The sequence below is a fragment of the Rutidosis leptorrhynchoides genome, chromosome 7 (assembly GCF_046630445.1).
Source record: "Rutidosis leptorrhynchoides isolate AG116_Rl617_1_P2 chromosome 7, CSIRO_AGI_Rlap_v1, whole genome shotgun sequence".
Classification (NCBI taxonomy): domain Eukaryota; kingdom Viridiplantae; phylum Streptophyta; class Magnoliopsida; order Asterales; family Asteraceae; genus Rutidosis; species Rutidosis leptorrhynchoides.
The window spans coordinates 367,765,169-367,788,195 of record NC_092339.1 but is presented as its reverse complement, the minus strand read 5'-3'; positions in this window follow the sequence as shown (position 1 = coordinate 367,788,195).

The following is a 23,027-nucleotide window of genomic DNA, read 5'->3' as shown; positions in this document are numbered from 1 at the left end:
ATATATGGTCGGTTATACCACCTGAATAATATATGATCGACACTGTCGTCTAATTATCATTTATGTTACTAACATTTATATTTTAATTATCTAACATTTATATGGCCGACACTGTCGCCTAATTATCATTTATGTTACTAACATTTATATTTCTATTATCTAACATTTATATGGCCGACACTGTCGCCTAATTATCATTTATGTTTACTAATATTTATATTTATGTTATATAACATTTATTAATGATTGCTTACATATGGTCGACACTGTCACCTACTTATCATTTATGTTATATTAAATTTATGTTTAATGTTTATATACTTATGAATATAAAGTGACTATAATTTATCATGTTGTTTGTTTTAATAGAAAATGTCGAATCTGGAAAAGCTTAAATTTACTCTTTAGAATCAACTGGAAACAACTACATGCCATGGATTATAAAAGTAAAAATGCATCTTAAATCAATGGGCATTCTTGAAGCCATAAATGAAAACAACACTTGTTCTGAAAAAGAACAAGCAACGGCATGTTGCTTTATTCATCAACATATTGATGAATGCTTACAAAATAATTATGTGACTGTAGAAAATCTCCATGTTTTATGGGAAGGTCTCAAAAGCAGATTCAATAATCAAAGAGAAATTTTACTTCCAGCTGCTATGGAACAATGGAGAACATTAAGGTTCCAAGACTTTAAGAAAGTAAATGAATATAGCTCAGCTCTGTATAATACATGTTCACAACTTAAATTCTGTGGACATGAAATAAGTGATGCAGACATGATGGAGAAAACTTTCTCCACAATGAATGCTGCAAACATCACAGTGCAAAGAAATTTAAGAATGCTAAAGTTCAAAACATATCCTGAACTTAATTCATATCTCTTAGTTGCAGAGCAAAATGATGAGCTATTAATGAAAAATCAGCAATCCCGTCCTACTGGTACACTTGCAATCCCTGAAGCAAATACTGCAAATAATTATAAATAGGGACAAGGACGCGGGCAAGGTCGTGGTTATAATAACCATCACCATCATCATGCCAAAAGCCATAACTATGGTAGAAACCATCCTTATGGTAATGGTAATGGGCGAGGACGTGGTCGTGGTCGTGGCCGTGGTGGTCAAAGAAATAATAATCCACGAAAATATAAATATCAACCACAAAACAAGCCCACTAAACAAGATGTTGAAGAAAATTCTTCTAAAAATTCTGAAGAATCTTGCTACAGATGTGGTAGAATGGGCCACTGGGCTAATACTTGCCGAACATCTAAGCATCTTGTTAAGATGTATCAGGATTCGCTGAAAGGTAAAGAAAATGAAGTAAATTTTGTGGATAATATTGATCCAACAGTCACTGAGCAACCATCTGATTTATATGAAGATTTCTTCAATTAAATTAATATGTTTCTTTTATAAATAAAACGATTTAACCTTTGTCATCATGTTTTCTCAAATGTTTCAGTTCTATATGTTTTATCAAATATTCCAGTTCTATGTTTGATGTTTCAATTCTATGTATGTCAAATGTTTCAGTTTTATCTATTTGTATGTAATAAACATTTTGTGTAAAATTTATATACTTACTGTTTGTTTCTTATATATGAAGTTTAATATGAATTCTGCTGGAACACAACATCAATCAAGTAGTGGAGATCTCTGTATAGCAGATAGTGGTACTACACACACTATACTTAAATCTGAAAAATATTTCATTGATTTGAAACCAACGGAAGGAACTATACATACAATATCAGGTACTGCTAACTTGATAGAAGGGATAGGAAAGGCAAAATTCATATTACCAAACGGTACAACATTTTTAATTAATAATGCCTTATTCTCTCCTAAGTCAAGCAGAAATTTATTGAGTTTTTCTGACATATACCTTAATGGATATGATTATCAGTCAGTAACGGCAGAAAATGAGAAATATTTAAGTATCACTAACAAGAATCACGTGATTGAAAAACTGCCAAGACTTAATTCTGGATTACATTATACACATATAAATGTACCAGAAGCACATATGGTGATTAAAGAAAAGTATATTGATCCTGGTGTATTTAATTTATGGCATAACAGATTGGGCCATCCAGGATCAACAATGATGAAAAGAATTATTGAATGTACACATGGACATCCACTGAAGGATAGAAAAATCCTTCATGATACAATGGTTCCATGTATATCTTGCTCTCTTGGAAAATTGATAACTAGACCCTCACCACTTAAGGTTGAGAAAGAATCACCAATGTTTCTTGAAAGAATTCAAGGTGATATTTGTGGACCAATTCATCCACCATGTGGACCATTTAGATATTTCATGGTCCTAATAGACGCATCTAGTAGATGGTCTCATGTTTGTCTGTTATCAAGCCGTAATGTGGCATTTGCAAAATTTCTTGCCGAAATTATTAAATTGAGAGCACATTTTCCTGATTACATCATTAAAAAGGTGAGACTTGATAATGCTGGTGAGTTTACATCTCAAGCATTTAATGACTATTGCATGTCTATAGGAATTGTTGTTGAACATTCTGTTGCTCATGTGCATACACAAAATGGTTTAGCCGAGTCACTGATTAAACGTTTACAGTTAATCGCTAGACCATTGATAATGAGAACAAAACTCCCTGTATCTATATGGGGTCATGCAATTTTACATGCTGCTGCATTGATTCGCATCAGACCAAGTGCAAGTCATAAATATTCCCCCCTACGACTTGCTTTTGGTCAAGAGCCAAATATTTCCCACCTTAGAACATTTGGTTGTGCAGTATATGTTCCAATTGCGCCACCACAACGTACAAAAATGGGTCCTCAAAGGAGGTTGGGAATATATGTTGGATATGAAACATCTTCAATCATAAGGTATATTGAACCTATGACAGGTGATGTTTTTACAGCACGTTTTGCTGATTGTCATTTTAATGAAACATTGTTTCCTAGATTAGGGGGAGAAATAAAAAATAAAGAAAATGATGTTTCATGGTGTGAACCTCAATTAAAATATCTTGATCCTCGCACAAAAGAATGCGAGATAGAAGTTCAAAAGATAATGCATACACAAGAACTTGCAAATCAATTGCCTGATGCATTCACATATACAAAAAGGGTGACTAAATCATATATACCAGCAGTTAATACTCCAGCTCGAGTTGAGATTCCAAATCGGAAAACTGATAATGTAGTCACTCAAGAATCTATGCCAAGTCTGAAACGTGGGAGACCAGTTGGTTCCAAAGATAAAAATCCTTGAAAAAGAAAATCAGCTGATAATAAGGTAAAAGAAAGTGTTCAAGAAAAACCACAAATCAGTACTCCTACTGCAGAGGAGATTGATGATGTCAATACAGAAATTGCAATCAATTATGCACATTCAAAAATATTATGGAACCGAAATGAAATGAAAAATCTTGATGAGAAATTTTCATTTAATGTTGCATATGACATCATGAATAATGATGATGATCCAGAACCAACATCTATGGTTGAATGTCAAAATAGACATGATTGGGCTAAATGGAAAGAAGCAATACGAGCTGAATTAGAATCACTCAATAAAAGAAAAGTTTTCGGATCCATCATTCTCACTCCTAAAGATGTGAAACCTGTAGGATACAGATGGATTTTTGTCCGAAAAAGAAATGAGAAAAATGAAGTTACAAGGTATAAAGCTAGACTTGTAGCTCAAGGTTTTTCTCAAAGACCGGGAATTGATTATGAAGAAACTTATTCCCCTGTTATGGATGCAATTACTTTTAGGTACTTAATCAGCCTGGCAGTTTCTAAAAATTTAGAAATGCATCTCATGGATGTTGTGGCTGCTTACCTATATGGATCACTTGATAGTGATATATATATTAAGATACCTGAAGGATTTAAGGTACCAGAAGCATCAAATGCAAAACCCAAAGAAATGTATTCGATTAAATTACAAAGATCTTTATATGGGTTAAAACAATCTGGACGTATGTGGTATAACCGATTAAGTGATTACTTGATAAGCAAAGGGTATAAAAATAACCTTACTTGCCCTTGTGTTTTCATTAAGAAAACAACATCCGGATATGTGATCATAGCTGTTTATGTTGATGATCTTAACATCATAGGTACAAATAAAGAGATCTATGAAGCCACTCAACTTCTAAAGAAAGAATTTGAAATGAAAGATCTCGGAAAAACCAAGTATTGCCTTGGTTTACAAATTGAGCATATGCCTAATGGTTTACTTGTACATCAAACAACATATACTGAAAAGATTTTGAAACGTTTCAATATGGACAAGGCAAAACCATTAAGTACTCCTATGGTTGTTAGATCACTCAATGTTGAAACTGATCCATTTCGTCCATGTGAAGATCATGAAGATATTCTTGGACCAGAAGTACCATATCTTAGTGCAATTGGAGCTCTTATGTATCTTACAAATTGTACAAGACCTGACATTTCTTTTACAGTTAATTTGTTGGCAAGGTTCAGCTCTGCTCCTACCAAAAGACACTGGAATGGGATCAAACACATATTTCGATACCTTCGAGGAACTACTGATTTAGGATTATTTTATTTTAACGAATCAAAACAAGATTTGGTTGGTTATGCTGATGCAGGTTATTTATCTGATCCACATAAAGCTAAATCTCAAACTGGATATGTATTCCTAAATGGAGGTACTGCAATATCATGGCGTTCTCAAAAACAAACACTTGTTGCTACATCATCAAATCATGCTGAAGTGATTGCATTACATGAAGCTACTCGGGAATGTTTTTGGTTGAGATCAATGACACAAATCATTACTGATTCTTGTGGACTAGAACGCGATAAAAGTCCAACAATTATCTATGAAGATAATGCAGCTTGCATAGCACATATGAAAGAAGGGTATATCAAAAGTGACCGAACCAAACACATACCTCCTAGACTCTTCTCATACACTCAAAATCTCATTAAGGACAACGAGATTGAAATGAGATATGTTCAATCCAGCAAAAATTCTGCTGATCTTTTCACGAAAGCACTTCCAACTGCTATTTTCAGAACACACGTTCATAACATTGGCATGAGACATGTTCAAAAGATGTAACAACTGAAGCGATGTCTACTCGAGGGGGAGTCAACTCCATGCTGCACTCTTTTTCCCTTAGCTAAAGTTTTTCCCACTGGGTTTTCTTTAGCAAGGTTTTTAACGAGGCAGTAACTTACAGTTGATCTTCAACAAACAAAATTGCTATCCAAGGGGGAGTGTTATAGTATATCAATATATATATATATATATATATATATATATATATATATATATATATATATATATATATATATATATATATATATATATATATATATATATATATATATATAAATGGATAGTCAATTATTGATACACAAAAGTAATATTATTGTATTACCTAAACTTGTGATATTTTTGCTATAAATAGCCATGAATGCAAGCATTAAACTTGCACCATTTCTCACACTTACAAAGTGTTTCTTTCTTTCTCTCCATTATCATCTTTGTTCTTACACTTCATTATTAGTATTCTTAATCAAGAATCAAATAACTAAAGGTAGTTATAAGCCTACTAAATTATAACAAGTCTCAAACTCTATAACCAAATTTTAATTTTTTTCAACTATAATCCTTTTGTTATCGGGGTTTTAGATTCGATTTCAAAATTTATTAATATTCCATACTTTTTCTTAATTAAAATTTGAGAAGATACCGGTAGACCTTGGGTTTTTTTTTAGTATTGGTCATCGGGAGCCTTGTTTGCTGCAGGCTCGCTATAGTGTCTAGATCTCTTTCTCTATTTGTTATGCATACTACTTGAATGTCGTAATTTACAATTCGTTGATGAGAAGCTGATTAGGTTGTGATTTTGAATATTAGTTTCAAATAAAATAAAATGTGGTATAAGTTAGTGATTAATGGTGGTTCGTGTGAGCATAGTCCCTAAACTTTTACTATATTACACTAGTAGTCCTTATGCTTTATGACTGTATAATGTGAGGGGTTAACCATTAACTTTGACGCTAGTTAAGTTGGGGTACCAACCACGATAATTTAGTAAAACTGAAGTACCAACTACGCAAAAAATAAAGTTTAGATGTTATGATGCAAATGTGAACAAATCACATGTACCAACGACGTAATTTTTTCTTAAATTAATGTTAAAATGTTGATCAATTTTGACTTTGACCAACTTTGATTACCAAATTCGATTTTCACCCATCAATCGATGTTGACCTGTTAATTAAACGGATTTTAAAAAATCAAAACGGATTGCTCTTAAAAATGAGAAATCGGAGATTAATCGACGAGTAATCGGGTTTTTTACAACAGTGTGTGTGTGTGTGTGTGTGTGTATATATATATATATATATATATATATATATATATATATATATATATATATGGGGAAGATCAAGCGCTAAGTGGGTATAAGTGGGATAAGTGATTTTGTGATTTTTATATCTTTAGTTCTACAGCTCCGATTTTTAAAAAAAAAAAGAAAAAAAAATTGCTGGTATCTATTTTTATTGTGTAGATTCAAAAAAAAAAAAAAAAAAATTTTTTTAACTGGATCGTTAAGATGCATCTGATGCATGTTATCTGCTTTTTGATGCATATTAACTGCTTTTCATGCATCAGATTCATCTTAACAAAAAACAAAGAAAAAATGACTTTTGATTAAAAAAACAGTGTTTAGGGTTTAGTAATTAGGGTTTAGAAATTAGGGTTTAAGGTTTAGAAATTAGGGTTTTAGACTGAGTTTTTAATACGGACGGTTTAGAGTTTAGGAATTAGGGTTTAGGGTTGAGGGCTTACGGAGTAAACCCGAAAACCCTAACCCCTAAACTCTAAATTGGGCTAAATCCTAAAAAAAAAAAAAAAAAAAACTCAAAAAAACCTCAAAACACGTTAACATACGTCAATGCATTTTAAGCTCCTGTTAAAAAAAAAAAAATTATGAATCTACACAATGTCAGTTAATCACGGATTTTTTTTTTAAATTGGAGCTCTAATGTAAAAGATATAAAAATCTCATTTTACTTATCCCCTAATCTCAAAAATACCACTTATCCCTTGATCTCCCCCTATATATATATATATATATATATATATATATATATATATATATATATATATATATATATATTGGTTTAATTCATGGCTAAACAACTTTAGTGGCTAAGTGGAGATAAGCAAAATTAAATATATATTTTTAGATTCATAAATCTTCATAAAAATGCTCTCTTAATCTATATTTTTATAAGCCAAAAACATATAAAATCGTTAAAAAAATCTACGATGAATGATAATAATCGTAATGAATGATTAATTTATCATTTATCTGAATAGTGATGTATGATAAATTAATCATTCATCAATATTCAAATGAATGATAAATTAATCATTCATCACGATTATCATAATTCATAATCGAGTTGGATAAGAAAGAAATCGATCTCGATTCAATTGGATGTCTGGTGTGTGACAATGGCGTTAAAACTTTAAAGCATATTTTTAAAAAATGTACTTTCGCAAATGATATGTGGCAGTGATTCTTCCGATGGTGGGGCCTGGCCTATCAACCCCTTCTTTCGATTATACTTTCAGGGAGCCCACTATAAGTAAATAATGTCTCAATGTGGCAAGCTTGCATGTGGGTGTGTGCGTATAAGATTTGGCACAATTGAAACAATAATTTTTTTTTAAAATACAGATTGGTCGGTGCCATTTGCTTTCCAAGAGATTCAAGTTTGTAGCTTCGAGTGGATATCAAATAGATCAAAAAGAAACTCCTTCGATTGGCTGCAATGGTCTCTTAATCCACACAGTATTGAAGACCACGATTATTAGCAAAACGTTTGCTTCATGCATCGAGTTAACTGTTTTTTGTTTTTGTCTGTGTCCTATAGTTTAATCACATACCATTGTATAGGTCGATTCCACGTTCAGTGCTTTCTGAGTCTTATCTTTAAGACTTTCATTGTAAATCCTCATGTTATAAATAAAAGTTGTTTGCTTTAAAAAAATAAAAAGAAAAAAAAAACTTTCATGTATGAGACAGTTAAGTAGAAAGGCACACTACAGTAATACTACTCCCTCCATCCCTAATTTAGAGCACAAGGTGCCCGTTTCAGTGTCCATTTCAGTGTCTTTTTTTTAAATTTATTTTGTATATTTTTTAATTGTGTAAATATTAAAAAAACTTCAAATAATAATAAAAAAAATTACATATTTTAATAAAAAACCTTACATTAAAAAAATTACATATTTTATTTTATTTTTATAATACCTTTTATTATTAGTTATTATTATTATTATATTTTATTTATTGTAAAAAGAAAAAAAAACTTTTATTATTAAATATTTATAAACTTTTCATTAATAATTAATTAAGTAAAGGATTTCTAGTAACAAAAAAAAGAAAATGAAAGAATTGAAGGTACCTGACTCCTTCTTCAAGAAGGTACCTGCAACAAAAAAATAAAAATAAATTAAGAATAATAAAATTAACAAAAAGAAAATGAAAGAATTGAAAAATGAAACAAAAATTCAAACAAAAAGAGGTCCAACGGTCGAAAAAAGCACCGTCGGTGGCGCGACACTGTAAATCGACGGTGGTGGCGACGGTGTCGCGGTGTCGGACGACGGCGATTTCGGTGTCGATTTTTGAGAGACGGCGGGGGGACGATTACGGGCACCGTGTGCTCTTATAGTCCAGTATTCCATTTTAGAATGTCCCAAATTAATTGTTCACTTATATAAATAGAAAAGAATAAAGAAGCTTAAGTTTTATTATGTCCTTAATATATGCGGATACGATTAAAGGAGAAAGAAAAAGGTAAGGATAAAACTGGAAGGTAAACATAAAGTACAGTGCTTTTATGACATTTACTTAAACTGTGTATTTTTTTATCTGGAGACAATTAATATAAAACGGAGAGAGTAATAACGTTCAAAGATAATGAGATTAAGAGTTTAAATAATCAATTCAAGAGTTTAAATAAAATTCATTTGAGTACTTCAATTATTTTAAGTTTGTAGAAAATATAGTACGTACCCGAAACAATATTTGATTATCAAATAAACAAATTATCATAGAAATACATATGATTAAATATATTCATACCTGAGCTAGGACAAAAGGATATTCATCAATACATGGTGAGCCGAGACCCGTATTTAACACGGTTCTCTTAAACAGTTTCAGCGTATGCACAACGTCTGATTTTCGGAATACAACGGCTGAAGCAATAGTACTGTCGGACTTGAATATTTGCCTGAAAAGTTGTCTACATTGTTCTCATAAGCTAAACCACGTTCGTGTCTCTCTTGACTAAAGTCATTTATAAAACAAAACTACGCTTAGCACTTGTGTGTACCGTATGGAGCTAACGTTTTTTTCTCTTATTTTCTCATATGATTTAGGATCAGAGGATTGCTATGAATGATCATCCAATGCCTCCATTAATAACCATCAATAACCATCAAATGATATTAATCATCAAATGATATTAGTGTTATGTGTTCATAAATTATAACTCATATAAGTTACAACCTTTTAACAACTCTCATCAATTTCCATCTAAATCATTATTTATTTTCAAAAGTTGATTATAGCAGATTATATTTTGATTTCAAAAAAAAAAAAAAAACAAATAAATAAAAAATAGCGACAATATTCGTATATTTTTTAAATCATTATGTTTTAACATAATGAATATGAATTCATCCGTCCATCGTATATATTAGATACAGATACACACGCACATACATTAGCTGTACACACACATAGGATCAATGTATTTCTAGTATGCATATATTTTCCATAGATAGTTGATTTGGGAAATCATTCCCATATGTTAGAAGAATAGGGATCCTTGTATGCCTATTTATATCGGCTCATATTATGTTGATACCACACAGAAAATATTAAAACACTTGCATGGTATCAGGCCATTAACCCCTATTCTTCTCTTCTTCATCTTCAGCCGATTTTTATTTTCATCTTCTTTTCTCCATGGCTGACCACAAGTACCACCCCGCTTTTACAGTTTCAAACATCAAAAATCACATTCCTATTACCCTTGAGATGGACAAGGCTAAATACTCTACCTGGTCTGAACTTTTTAAGATAACCTGCAGAGCTTACGATGTGATTGATCACATCATCCCTCCCTCTACTGATTCTGCTAATTCTTCCGTTGTTTCACCCAACACCACCGAGACATCAACTGTTTCTTGGGCTCGTTTAGATGCAGTGGTCCTTAATTGGATCTTTGGCACAATCTCTATTGACCTGCTTGACAACATCTTTGAAGCAGACTCCACCACGGCTAAAACCTGGAAACGAATTCAAGATTTGTTTCAAGATAACCAGACCACTCGTGCACTATATCTTAACCGCCAATTCACCAATATCAAACTTGATAATTTTCCTAATGTCACTGCCTATTGCCAGGAACTGAAATCAATTTCAGATCAATTAGGCAATGTTGGGGATAAAGTTTCAGATCAGAAGATGGTTCTTCAGTTAATCGTCGATCTAAATGCTAATTTCGGCACAATTGGATCTCAATTATCATACATTACACCCTTACCTTCATTTTATCAGGCTCGATCGATGCTGTTATTGGAGGAATCTCGCAAACAGAAGCAAGTTATTGATAATGCTCCAAATGAACATATATTTAGGCACAATATCCTTTCAATATGTAAAGCTTTTAATTGCAATTGTTCTATTTTTATGTAATATTCGTTTAAATAAATAAGTGCGAAGACAAAAGAAGAAAATGACGATTTGAAGACGCAAATGACCAAAAAGCTAAAAAGTACAAAGGACAATCCAAGTGGTTCGAATTATTGATGAGAAACGTCTAAAAATTACAAGAGTACGAGCCGCGGAACGCAAAGTACAAAATATCTCAGCATCCGAAAGGACGTTCAAAAATCCGGAACCGGGACATAAACCGAAAAGAAACGTATGAGTCAACGGAGCTAAAATTACGAGTCAACTATGCACAAGAATATAATATAATATATATATAATTATATAAAATTATATATATTATATTATATAATAAATAAATCAAGAGTCGCCCACGTTTTTGGCAAGTATATGAGCTGGATCAGGAGGCCATGCGATCGCATGGCCAGAAGGCACAAAATCCATGCGATCGCATGGGATGCTGTAGCTGGCCAAGTCTATAAATTTAGCAATTTTCGGACGAGTTATGTACACCTTTTCTTCTTTCTTTCTCTTTACATGTAATATATATATTTATAATTATAATTATAATTTTAATTTAAGTTAATAATAATAAGGTTATTGTAAGAATGTTTTACGGGTTTTAAGTCAGAACTCTGCCCGTGTAGCGCTACGCGATAAATAATCACTGTAAGCTATGTTCTTCCTTTTTAAACTAATGTCTTGTAACTAAGTTATTATTATGCTTATTTGAGCCGAAGTAATCGTGATGTTGAACTAAAAAATTAAGATTGGGTTATTGGATTTTGTACCATAATTCGGGTTTAGACAAAAGACCGACACTTGTGGACATTGAACTATGAACTATTAATAGATGGGGGTATTGTCTAATCGAATGACAACTCGTTGGAATCTGTCGAACCTATCTTCAAATTAGTTAATCTAATCATTATTAAATGATTATGAATGTTCTATTTAGTGACGTTTATACGACATCTGTTATGATCATTTAATTAATTACTCGGGTTGGGTAATTGATTATTCATTCTGATCAAGTGGATAAATTAATATTCATATCTCATTAAAACAGGGGTGGATTACATACAAGGATAACTGGTGTAATCATTAAACAAAGTATTAAAACCTTGTTACAGTTCGAATCCCTAATTAGTTGGAATATTTGACTTCGGGAATAAGGTTAATTTGACGAGCATTTTATAATTATGACCGATGAACTATTATGGACAAAAACCAAATAGGTATCAAATAATCCAGGACAAAGGACAATTAACTCGGGTAATAAATTAAAATCAACACGTCAAACATCATGATTACGGAAGTTTAAATAAGCATAATACTTTTATTTCATATTTCATCGTACCTTTATTTACTGTCACTTTAATTACTGCAATTTACTTTATCGCAATTTAAATTTTGTCATATATATTATCGTCATTTATCTTACGCTTTATTTAAAATCGACAAACCGGTCACTAAACGGTAAAAACCCCCTTTTATAATAATATTACTATATATAATTATATATATTTTTATACAAATATAGTTTAAAAAAATATATAGCGTTAAACTCAGCTAGCTCCCTGTGGAACGAACTGGACTTACTAAAAACTACACTACTCAACGATTAGGTACACTGCCTATAAGTGTTGTAGCAAAGTTTAGGTATATCCCATCCGTAAATTAATTAAAACTTGTATCATATTTCGTAGTATTTCGTAGTAAAAATAATAACTATTTCGTATACACCTCTGCACACATCAAGTTTTTGGCGCCGCTGCCGGGGAAGCGAAAGCAAAACGCTATATTCTAAAAAAAAAAGAAAATATTAAAATTAGTTTTTAAGCTATTTTTGGAAAATATAAAAGTTTTTTAAAAAAAATATAAAAGAAAAAGAAAAATATATATCTATATTTTTAAGTTTAGTTAAATTTAAAAAGTTTATATTTCTTTTTATTGTGAAAAGTTATAAAAACTAATAAGTAAATTTTTCTTATTTATAAGTTTTATATAAATATATTACAAAATTAAAAAAAAAAAAGTAAAACGTAAAAAATTTAAAACTGAAACGGGCCGATCACTGTTGCAGCCCAAAACCTTCGGCCTGGTATTCGAGTCCATGCGATCGCATGGTAAGACCAAAGAAACCTCATGAGGTCGCATGAGGTGAAAAGACAGCTCTGAATACCTTAGCCGTACGGATTAGGGTTAGGTTTTATTAATTATTATTATTAATTAATTATTAATTAGGGTTTTACTTATTTAATTAATTTTTAATTCTAGTTTTAATATTTAATTTGTAATATTTAGTTTAGATTAGTGTTATTAATTATAAATTGATACTTTTATAAAATATAATATAAAAATAATATCTTTATAAAATTTGTATTTTTATCATTTTAGTTATAATTTGCATTTTGTCGTTTATTTCGTAATATTTATCATTTGCTATATAGTTTTAAGTTTAGTATTTTGCCGTAGTTAATTTTATTTTTCTAAATTTTTAGGTTTTGTCGTAAAATCCTTTAAGTGCTTTTTCTATAAGACTAAGATTTAGGTGTTTTAGAATTTTGCGACGTCGTTTTAAGATTTTAGTACTTTTTAAGTTATTGCCGTTTTGGATATAGAATTCCTTTTAAGCTTTAATACCTTTAGACGTAAGTTTTAATTTTTAGTTTTTAGACTTTTAAGTTTCGACGTTTTACTTTCTTATTTTTATTTTTCGACCTTTTATTTTTCGACGTTTTTCGACGCACTCTTTTTCTTTCTTATTTCTCGACGCTCTAGTTTTTAGGACATAGAATTTTCTATTTCTTCTCTAAAATTTCAAAACAAAAAAATTATTTTAAGCGGTTAAATTGATAGACATCCAAAATTTTCTGGTTCGTAGTAATAGTTGGATTTGTTAGTGGCGAGTTGTGGGCTTCCGATTTAAAGGGTCCTGGCTACCTGCTGCATCTATTGGCTATTCGAAACGTGGGCAAAATCAGAAAAGTCTATTAATTTGATAACTTATATAATTTTTATTTTTATAACTAATAGGATATTCAGTGAATGCACCGAGCAAAACGTTCACCACCTTTCATACGTTCACCAGCTGTAACTCGATCAAGACATCTAGCCAATATTATCGCCGTTGATTTCTCTTTAGAATCATCATCTAGTCAAACAAGTACTCCAACTCAAAATCCCGATAATCCATTTTTTGAACCCGACCTCACAATTGAGAATCCGGAGGATATTCAGGGACAATTCAAAGATCCTGAACTACTAATCATTCCTCCTGAACCACAGATCACTCATCCAGAAATTGTCGAGGAAGAAACAATTAAGTCAGAATCCTTTAGTGATTCAGATTCAACCAATTCAATCATGGAAAATCTGGAACCTCTAAGTATGGAAGACCGAATGAGAGCTAAACGCACTGGCCAAGGTCACGCCATTATTAAGCCAGACATTAATGTGCCAGATTATAAAATCAAAGGACAAATTCTACACATGGTAACTAATCAATGCCAATTTAGTGGTGCACCGAAGGAAGATCCAAACGAAAATCTTCGTACTTTTAATAGGATCTGTACTCTATTTAAAATCCGAGAAGTGGAGGATGAACAGATCTATCTCATGTTATTTCCCTGGACTTTAAAGGGAGAAGCCAAAGATTGGTTAGAATCATTACCTGAAGGGGCGATTGATACATGGGACGTTTTAGTTGAAAATTTTCTTAAACAATTCTTTTCGGCATCTAAAGCCGTGAGACTTCAAGGAGAAATTGTTACGTTCATACAAAAGCCAAATGAAACTCTATATGAGGCGTGGACAAGATTTGGAAAGTTGTTGAGAGGATGTCCGCAACATGGTTTAGATACTTATCAAATAGTACAAATATTCTACCAAGGATGCGACGTTGCTACACGAAAAGACATCGACATAACAGCTGGTGGTTCCATTATGAAGAAAACCGCAACCGAAGCTCACAAAATCATTGATAACACAGCATCCCACTCACATGAGTGGCACCAAGAAAAAAATATTTTTCGTTCATCTAAAGCGGCTATAGCCGATTCTAGCCATGACTTTGATTCTGTTTCCGCAAAAATAGATGCTTTCGAGAGACGAATGGAAAAGATGAATAAAGATATTCACACAATACGAATCAGTTGTGAGCAATGTGGTGGACCACACTTAACGAAAGATTGTCACATTGAACAAACCATGGAACAACGTGAGAATGTTTCCTATATGAACCAAAGGCCGGGAAATAATTATCAAAATAATTATCAACCGCCAAGGCCAAACTTCAATTGAAATCAAAACATTCTTTACAATCCAAATGGACCTAACAATAACTCGTACAACCAACAAGGTCTGAATAACCAACCAACTCAAAACAACACTTTCAATCAACAAAGACCTAGCTTATATAAACCACCACAACAAACCGAAGAGAAAAAGCCAAATCTGGAAGAAATGATGGCAAAGCTAATGGAATCTCAAACACAATTTATTACATCTCAAACCCAAACAAATGAGAGGTTTAATCAGTCATTAAGAACTCAACAAGCTTCCATTTTGAATCTAGAAAAACACGTAGGTACTCTTGCTAGCATGATGAGTAAGAGGGAACAAGGAAAGCTACCGAGTAATACTGAAGTAAATCCTCGGAATGAGAATGTTAATATGGTATCAACGAATTCTAAAAAACCAGCATCAGAAGATGGGATGGTTTTAGATGTGAGTAACAATAAAGAAGTTACAACACCACCACCACCACCTGAGTATGTAAAGCCAGTGGTGGCACCATACAGACCACCCATCCCGTTTCCAAGAAAAGGAGTTGAGTATGAGCAAGTAATAGGTAATAAAGTTTATGATACCTCTGGAAAGAAGAAGAAGAAGAATAAGAAAATATAAGAAACAAAAACCGTAGAAGTAAACCCGGTGAAGACAGTTCCACCAAAACTTCCACCAAGGTTGGGTGATCTGGGTGAATTTATTGTTCCTTGTCTACTTAGTGATTGTGTCATGTATGATGCACTAGCAGATTTAGGTGCGAGTGTGAGTGTTATGCCTATTTCATTATATAAGAGATTAGGAGTAGGTGAGTTAAGTCCAACAGAGATGAGTGTTCGACTCTTTGATCAAACCATTAAGCGCCCAGTTGGAATTGCTGACAACCTACCCGTTCAAGTGGGTAATTTAACATTTCTAGTCGAATTTATTGTCATTGACATAGAAGAGGACTCAAATATTCCTCTAATTTTAGGTCGACCATTCTTAGCGTCCACCATGGCGTTATTTGATGTAAGAGAGGGTAGAATGACACTTAGTGATGGTGAAAAATCGGTCACCTTTGTGAATCGAAAGTCTAAATCTCCACCAACCAAAACTGTTGAACCAATAAAAATGATCGATGAGAAGCATATTGTTTTACCAACTCCAACGGTAGTGCTTAACAATAATAAAACGCCTAAGTGTGGGGAAGATGAAGTAAAACCTAATGATTACCTGATAACAAAGAACCCCGTTGTTGATACGAAATTAAATGACCCCGTTATTAATAGTTCAATGAAGAAACTTATTAAACGGATTCGCGCTGCTAGAACCATGGGGAACTTTAAGTTATGTAATCGGTTAGTATCCAATCTATCGCCTAAAAAAGGCAAAACTAGTTGAATTTGTGGATATTACACAGGAATCCGACCAATGGCTTAAAGAAAAAGTCACAGATATACAAGTTGATTATGGTCCAAAAGAAATTGACAATGAAGTTAATCACAAATTCGACACCACAGCTACCTGAGTGTGGGGAGATTCAAATGTTCTAAGAAATAATGCTGTCTAGGGTTAGTTATTCGGTTCTCGTGTAGTTTCGAGAATGGAATCCGATTGGTCTTTTCCACTAGCAGACACCAAAAAACTAGTTTTCTCCCTCCATTCTGAATTTTTGTTTTGTAGGTTTTGTATGAAATTAATACACCTTTTCAATTTAAGTTTTGTGTGAATTTAAAAACAAAAATTACTTTATTTCATTAAGTTTAAAAAAAATGATTTCTAAAATTCGTCGTAAGTTAAAGACTAGGTCATGGAACCGAAATTGCTTTACCCGAGGGCGGGGCGACAAATTTTGTTATCATTATTTTTAATATTATTGATCTAAAGTATACCAAAAAAATTAAAAAACCTCAAAAATCTTTGCTTTTAAAACAATCGCTTTAAAAATGACAAATTTTAAATTTTATCGAGGGACGGACTAGGTAAACATACCAAAACTACCTAAAGTAAAAGGAAACAAAATTTTAAAAAATTATTCACTTAAATTGTTTTAATAAATAAAGGTTATATATATATATATATATATATATATATATATATATATATATATATATATATATAAAAGTATAAAACAACGCACTTTTATATATATATAAAAGTATGTATATAAAAGTATATATATATATATATATATATATATATATATATATATATATATATATATATATATATATATATATATATATATATATATATATATATATATATATATATATATATATATAAAAGTATGTATATATATGTTTGTAGTTTATCTCATGTACAAAATAGGGTAAAACAGCGCACATTCAAAGATTAAGTTCAGCAAAAGCTACTAATTTTGACGATAAGACGCAAAACATATGTGAAATTACAACAAAAGAAATGAACGATGAGGCACGCCATCTATCATTCTACGAGCTTAGAAATTTCAAACTGGGTATTTTTAATCATTTTTCTACACTAATCACCCTCATGAATTTATAATTATAGTCTGATTTCATATAAATGAGGGCATTGCATGATCTCAAGTGTGGGGAAGGGTTATAAATTCTCTCGGGTTTACACTTAGTTTAATTGCCAAATTTTGTGAAAATTTGAAAAATTTTCAACTAAATGAATTCAAAATCATGTTTATACATATTTATGAACGATAAAACTAGGTGTTAATGCCAAAATTATTGTTACCACGGAGAGAACATAAATGGAGAAACAACCCAAAATGCTTGAATTCATTTAAAATGGAATAGAAGAGAATAAAAAGATAAAGAAAAGAATAAATAAAAGCTAAGTGTGGGAAGAATTTATCAAGTTCTTTAAAACACATATCACATATTTTGTACAAGATTATTGCAGGTACTTTTGCTTTGGACTAAACTAATCAGTTTTACCCGAATTACTGTAATATATTTGAAAGAAAGATGGATCTACACGATGAATCAATTCCATCATTAAAAGGAAGTAAAGTCTTCCAAAAAAAGACACGCGCTTCTTGATTTAGGTCCAGAAGTTGTCGTCCAGACCAGCTGTAGGTTAACGAAAAATCTAGAAAAGTCATCTCTAAAATCAGCAGGAAATCCACGGACCTCAACATCAAACAGGGTCGCCAAGTGGTCAGACTTATCCTAACCATGAGAGGATCTGTCTTGTAAAATGGGGAGGGCGTCGTGCAAATTAGCTTGATAAGACTAATGAATCAGACCCTCAGAAAAGGATAATCTCCTTAAAGATTAAAAATCAGCTTTTAAGCCTGATATTACTCAATCCTTGAGATTGACTTTAAAAGATTGAGAATTACAAACTCATGGATTTCGATGATATCTAAACTCGAGCTTGAACGAGAAAATATTTTGATCAAAATTACAAACCGATTTTTTTCTTCTGAAAACCTATTTTCAATGCGTTCATTACCATTGAATGTAAAATTCTGAGAATTCATCTGATATTCATTAGGTCACCTGAACCAAATCGGGTGTCAACCATAAGAACGGTGGTTGCATAGCATGGTCGAAGACAGGACCTTGTGCCAGACCGAAAAACTATAGGGTGATCTTTACTATTGCTCCTACAAAGAATAGTAATTGCATCCGACACGTTTTTGACCATAATTATCTGCATGTCACGGGACATTGCCTTAACAGTTGCTTGTTCATCGCTTTCCTTTACAACCGGACGGTAGTTTACCGAAAGGTAATATACGGAGCAAGTATACTGGAAGTGTGCTTTCCTAATACAAGGTTAGCAAGTGGGTGACACAAAACCGCAAGTTTTGAGCTAAAATTTTAAAATATGAAACCCACACAACCCACAAAAACATTTTGCAAACACCGGTGAAGGGTTATTCTGGAAAACTTATCTAGGGTAAAAGCTAGATTGAATTTTCAAAAGATTAAATGTTTTCATAAAGATCAAATTTCCTTAAAGGATCTAAATTTTCATAGTCATGTGGGACTGTAAACCACATCGTTACTATCATTGTTTATACCGCTGTATCAAAATCACTGATGTATAAAGTGTGAGAATAAAAAAAAGTGATTCGAGTGAAGTGTGATTTAATTTCAAGTTCTGTATTGCTTGAGGACAAGCAACGCTCAAGTGTGGGGATATTTGATAGTGCTCCAAATGAACATATATTTAGGCACAATATCCTTCCAATATGTAAAGCTTTTAGTTGCAATTGTTCTATTTTTATGTAATATTCGTTTAAATAAATAAGTGCGAAGACAAAAGAAGAAAATGACGATTTAAAGACGCAAATGACCAAAAAGCTAAAAAGTACAAAGTACAATCCAAGTGGTTCGAATTATTGATGAGAAACGTCTAAAAATTACAAGAGTACGAGCCGCGGAACGCAAAGTACAAAATATCTCAGCATCCGAAAGGACGTTCGAAAATCCGGAACCAGGACATAAATCGAGAAGAAACGTAGGAGTCAACGGAGTTAAAATTACGAGTCAACTATGCACAAGAATATAATATAATATATATATAATTATATAAAATTATATATATTATATTATATAATAAATAAATCAAGAGCCGCCCACGTTTTTGGCAAGTATATGAGCTGGATCAGGAGGCCATGCGATCGCATGGCCAGAAGGCACAAAATCCATGCGATCGCATGGGATGCTGTAGCTGGCCAAGTCTATAAATTGAGCAATTTTCGGACGAGTTATGTACACCTTTTCTTCTTTCTTTCTCTTTACATGTAATATATATATTTATAATTTTAATTTTAATTTTAATTTAAGTTAATAATAATAAGGTTATTGTAAGAATGTTTTACGGGTTTTAAGTCGGAACTCTGCCCGTGTAGCGCTACGCGATAAATAATCACTGTAAGCTATGTTCTTCCTTTTTAAACTAATGTCTTGTAACTAAGTTATTATTATGCTTATTTGAGCTGAAGTAATCGTGATGTTGGACTAAAAAATTAAGATTGGGTTATTGGATTTTGTACCATAATTAGGGTTTGGACAAAAGACCGACACTTGTGGACATTGAACTATGAACTATTAATAGATGGGGGGTATTGTCTAATCGAATGACAACTCGTTGGAATCTGTCGAACCTATCTTCAAATTAGTTAATCTAATCATTATTAAATGATCATGAATGTTCTATTTAGTGACGTTTATACGACATCTGTTATGATCATTTAATTAATTATTCAGGTTGGGTAATGTGATGACCCGGGAATTTCCGATCAAATTTAAACTTGAATTTTTATATGAATTCAACACGATAAGCAAAGTCTGTAATGTGAGTCTCAGAATTTATGAACTGTTACATGGATAACATTTACCCTTCGACTATGTCCGTTGATTCACGAACGATTGTGTGTAAATAAATATATGTAAATTATATATATGATATATATATATATATATATATATATATATATATATATATATATATATATATATATATATTAAATAAAGGTTATCATATAATATAATATATATTAACTGTAAAATTAATATATTAAATGTAATTACAAGTATATGTATATTGGTTATATTCCTAATAGTAATAATACTATTATTATCATTAATAATATTAATATCATTATGAAAATGTTAATAATAAAATTATTGTTATCATTTTTAGTATGATTATTATTTGTAAACATATAAAAATTTTCATTTTTATGATTATTAGAATCATTAATATTTATTATTATATTTATTAGAATTAATGATATTATTATCATTTTTATTAATTTATTTATTATTATTAGATCCATTATTATTATAAAAATCAATATTAAATATTTAATGCATATAATCAATATCATTATATTTACTTATAATACAGAAGATTGTGTAAATCATTTCCCTCTGTAGCTAAATTGATTCTCTTGTCTCCAATTCTATAATAAGGTTCGAAATCAAAAACAGTTATGTCCAAATTCAGTTATCAATCAAGATCTCCTTTATTTTTTATATTTTTTTTCTTCTGTACTCGTTTGTTTTGAGAATAATATGACGACCATACCCACTACAAAATAAGGGATTAGTTAAATGATACTGTTTAAATCATTCATTCCTACACTATCATTATCAATATCTCCATTTTCTGTAAATCGAGATTTATCAGAATTATTTGAATTATTTGAATCATTACAAATATACACAACTTGTGTTTCTTCCTTCTCCCTACGGTTTACACACTCGAGAATAACCATCCCCATTATCAATTATAACCACATCTATTTTTCTATTGATCGCCACCATCATAACCACACTTTTGATTCTCTTGATCAACCATGACAACCATCACCTATAATGACCAACATCTATCACTTTTCAACTATGAACCACTACCATCCGTCACTTGAAACCATCTTGCTTAAACCACCATCTTCATCAAATATAAGCTATCATTGAATACCTTCTTCAACCTCAGATCAACCGCCACCACTCTCCTCTCTCTTTTCTCTCTCTCTTCTTCAAATTCTCTGCTTGATAGCAGGCTGTTGCAGTATATATATATATATATATATATATATATATATATATATATATATATATATATATATATATATATATATATATATATATATATATATATATATATATATATATATATATATATATTTACTAGCGATCACCAACAAAAAGGAAACCACCGTCAACGACCCTCCTGTTGTACGCCTATAAATATTAGGATATTTGCAATATGATGAGGTTTAGCTAGTGGATTAGTTATTTATTGGATTGAAGACCCACCTAGTAATTTTTTGTTGTGATTTATCAATTCATAAAAACCTTTTATAAAGGTGTCGGCATTGTGGCTATTGGATTAAAAAAAAAAAATGATGGACAGTGATATAATATAAGTGGAGACGAGTGCTATTTTTTTTTATTTCCATATGGGCCGTTAATGATGAAATGGGTAGTGGAGTGATCATAGTTATGGGTTAATAAAAGAAAGATAATGATGATGATCAAGTGATGATGGTGAGGAATGATGATAAAGACGATATAAATGATGTTAGTGAGATGATGATGGTGACTATGTCGATACACAATGAAGGATAATGATGGTGATTCGAGCATGAGTAACGATGATAAGGATTCATGATGATGATGTGATGAATCGTGATGGTTGCTGTGTCGATTGAAACAAAGAAAGAAAACATAAACCCTCGTCCTGTTTAATGATACTCCGTATTACATTTGGATTATTCCAACAACTTGGGCCAACTAGTTGTTTTTTGGACTTGCAACTTAGGTTATTATTGTTGGGCCGTAATTCATGATGGACCGAGATCAAGTTTTCATTTAGGTTGGGCTAGTTGATAATATTCAAGAAAAATGAAACGGATTAATACGGGATGTATACATATACTATCTGGTTTAAATCAGAAAAATAGGATACAACAGAATGGTTGATTGTGTTGAGGAGTAAGCGAGTGGTTACGGGTTCGAGCCCGTGCTGGGGCATCTTTTTTTCGAAACTTGTTACTTTAAGGTAGTCTCATAATATTATTGTTATTATTATTATTATTATTATTATTATTATTATTATTATTATTATTACCAAATAAATATTAAGTTATATGTATTATATTTATTATATAAATCAATTATCATTAAATTAGTTAATTAAAACAGTTTAATAACTATTGGATATATTAAAATTAAAGAACATATTTAAGTTAAAAATATATATTAATTATTTATTAACAAGATAGAAAATGAAAATATAAAGTATATTACTAATATTAATATATAAACTTATTTGATTACAATTATATGTGTTAATATGTATATATATATACATGATATAGGTTCGTGAATCCGAGGTCAACCCTGCATTGTTCAAAGACGTCATATGTATTTTTACTACAAAGTACAATACTGTGAGTTCATTTGAATCCCTTTTACTCTTTACATTTTTGGGCTGAGAATACATGTAAATGCTATATTAACTGTTTTACAATATTTATATGCGTGAGTTT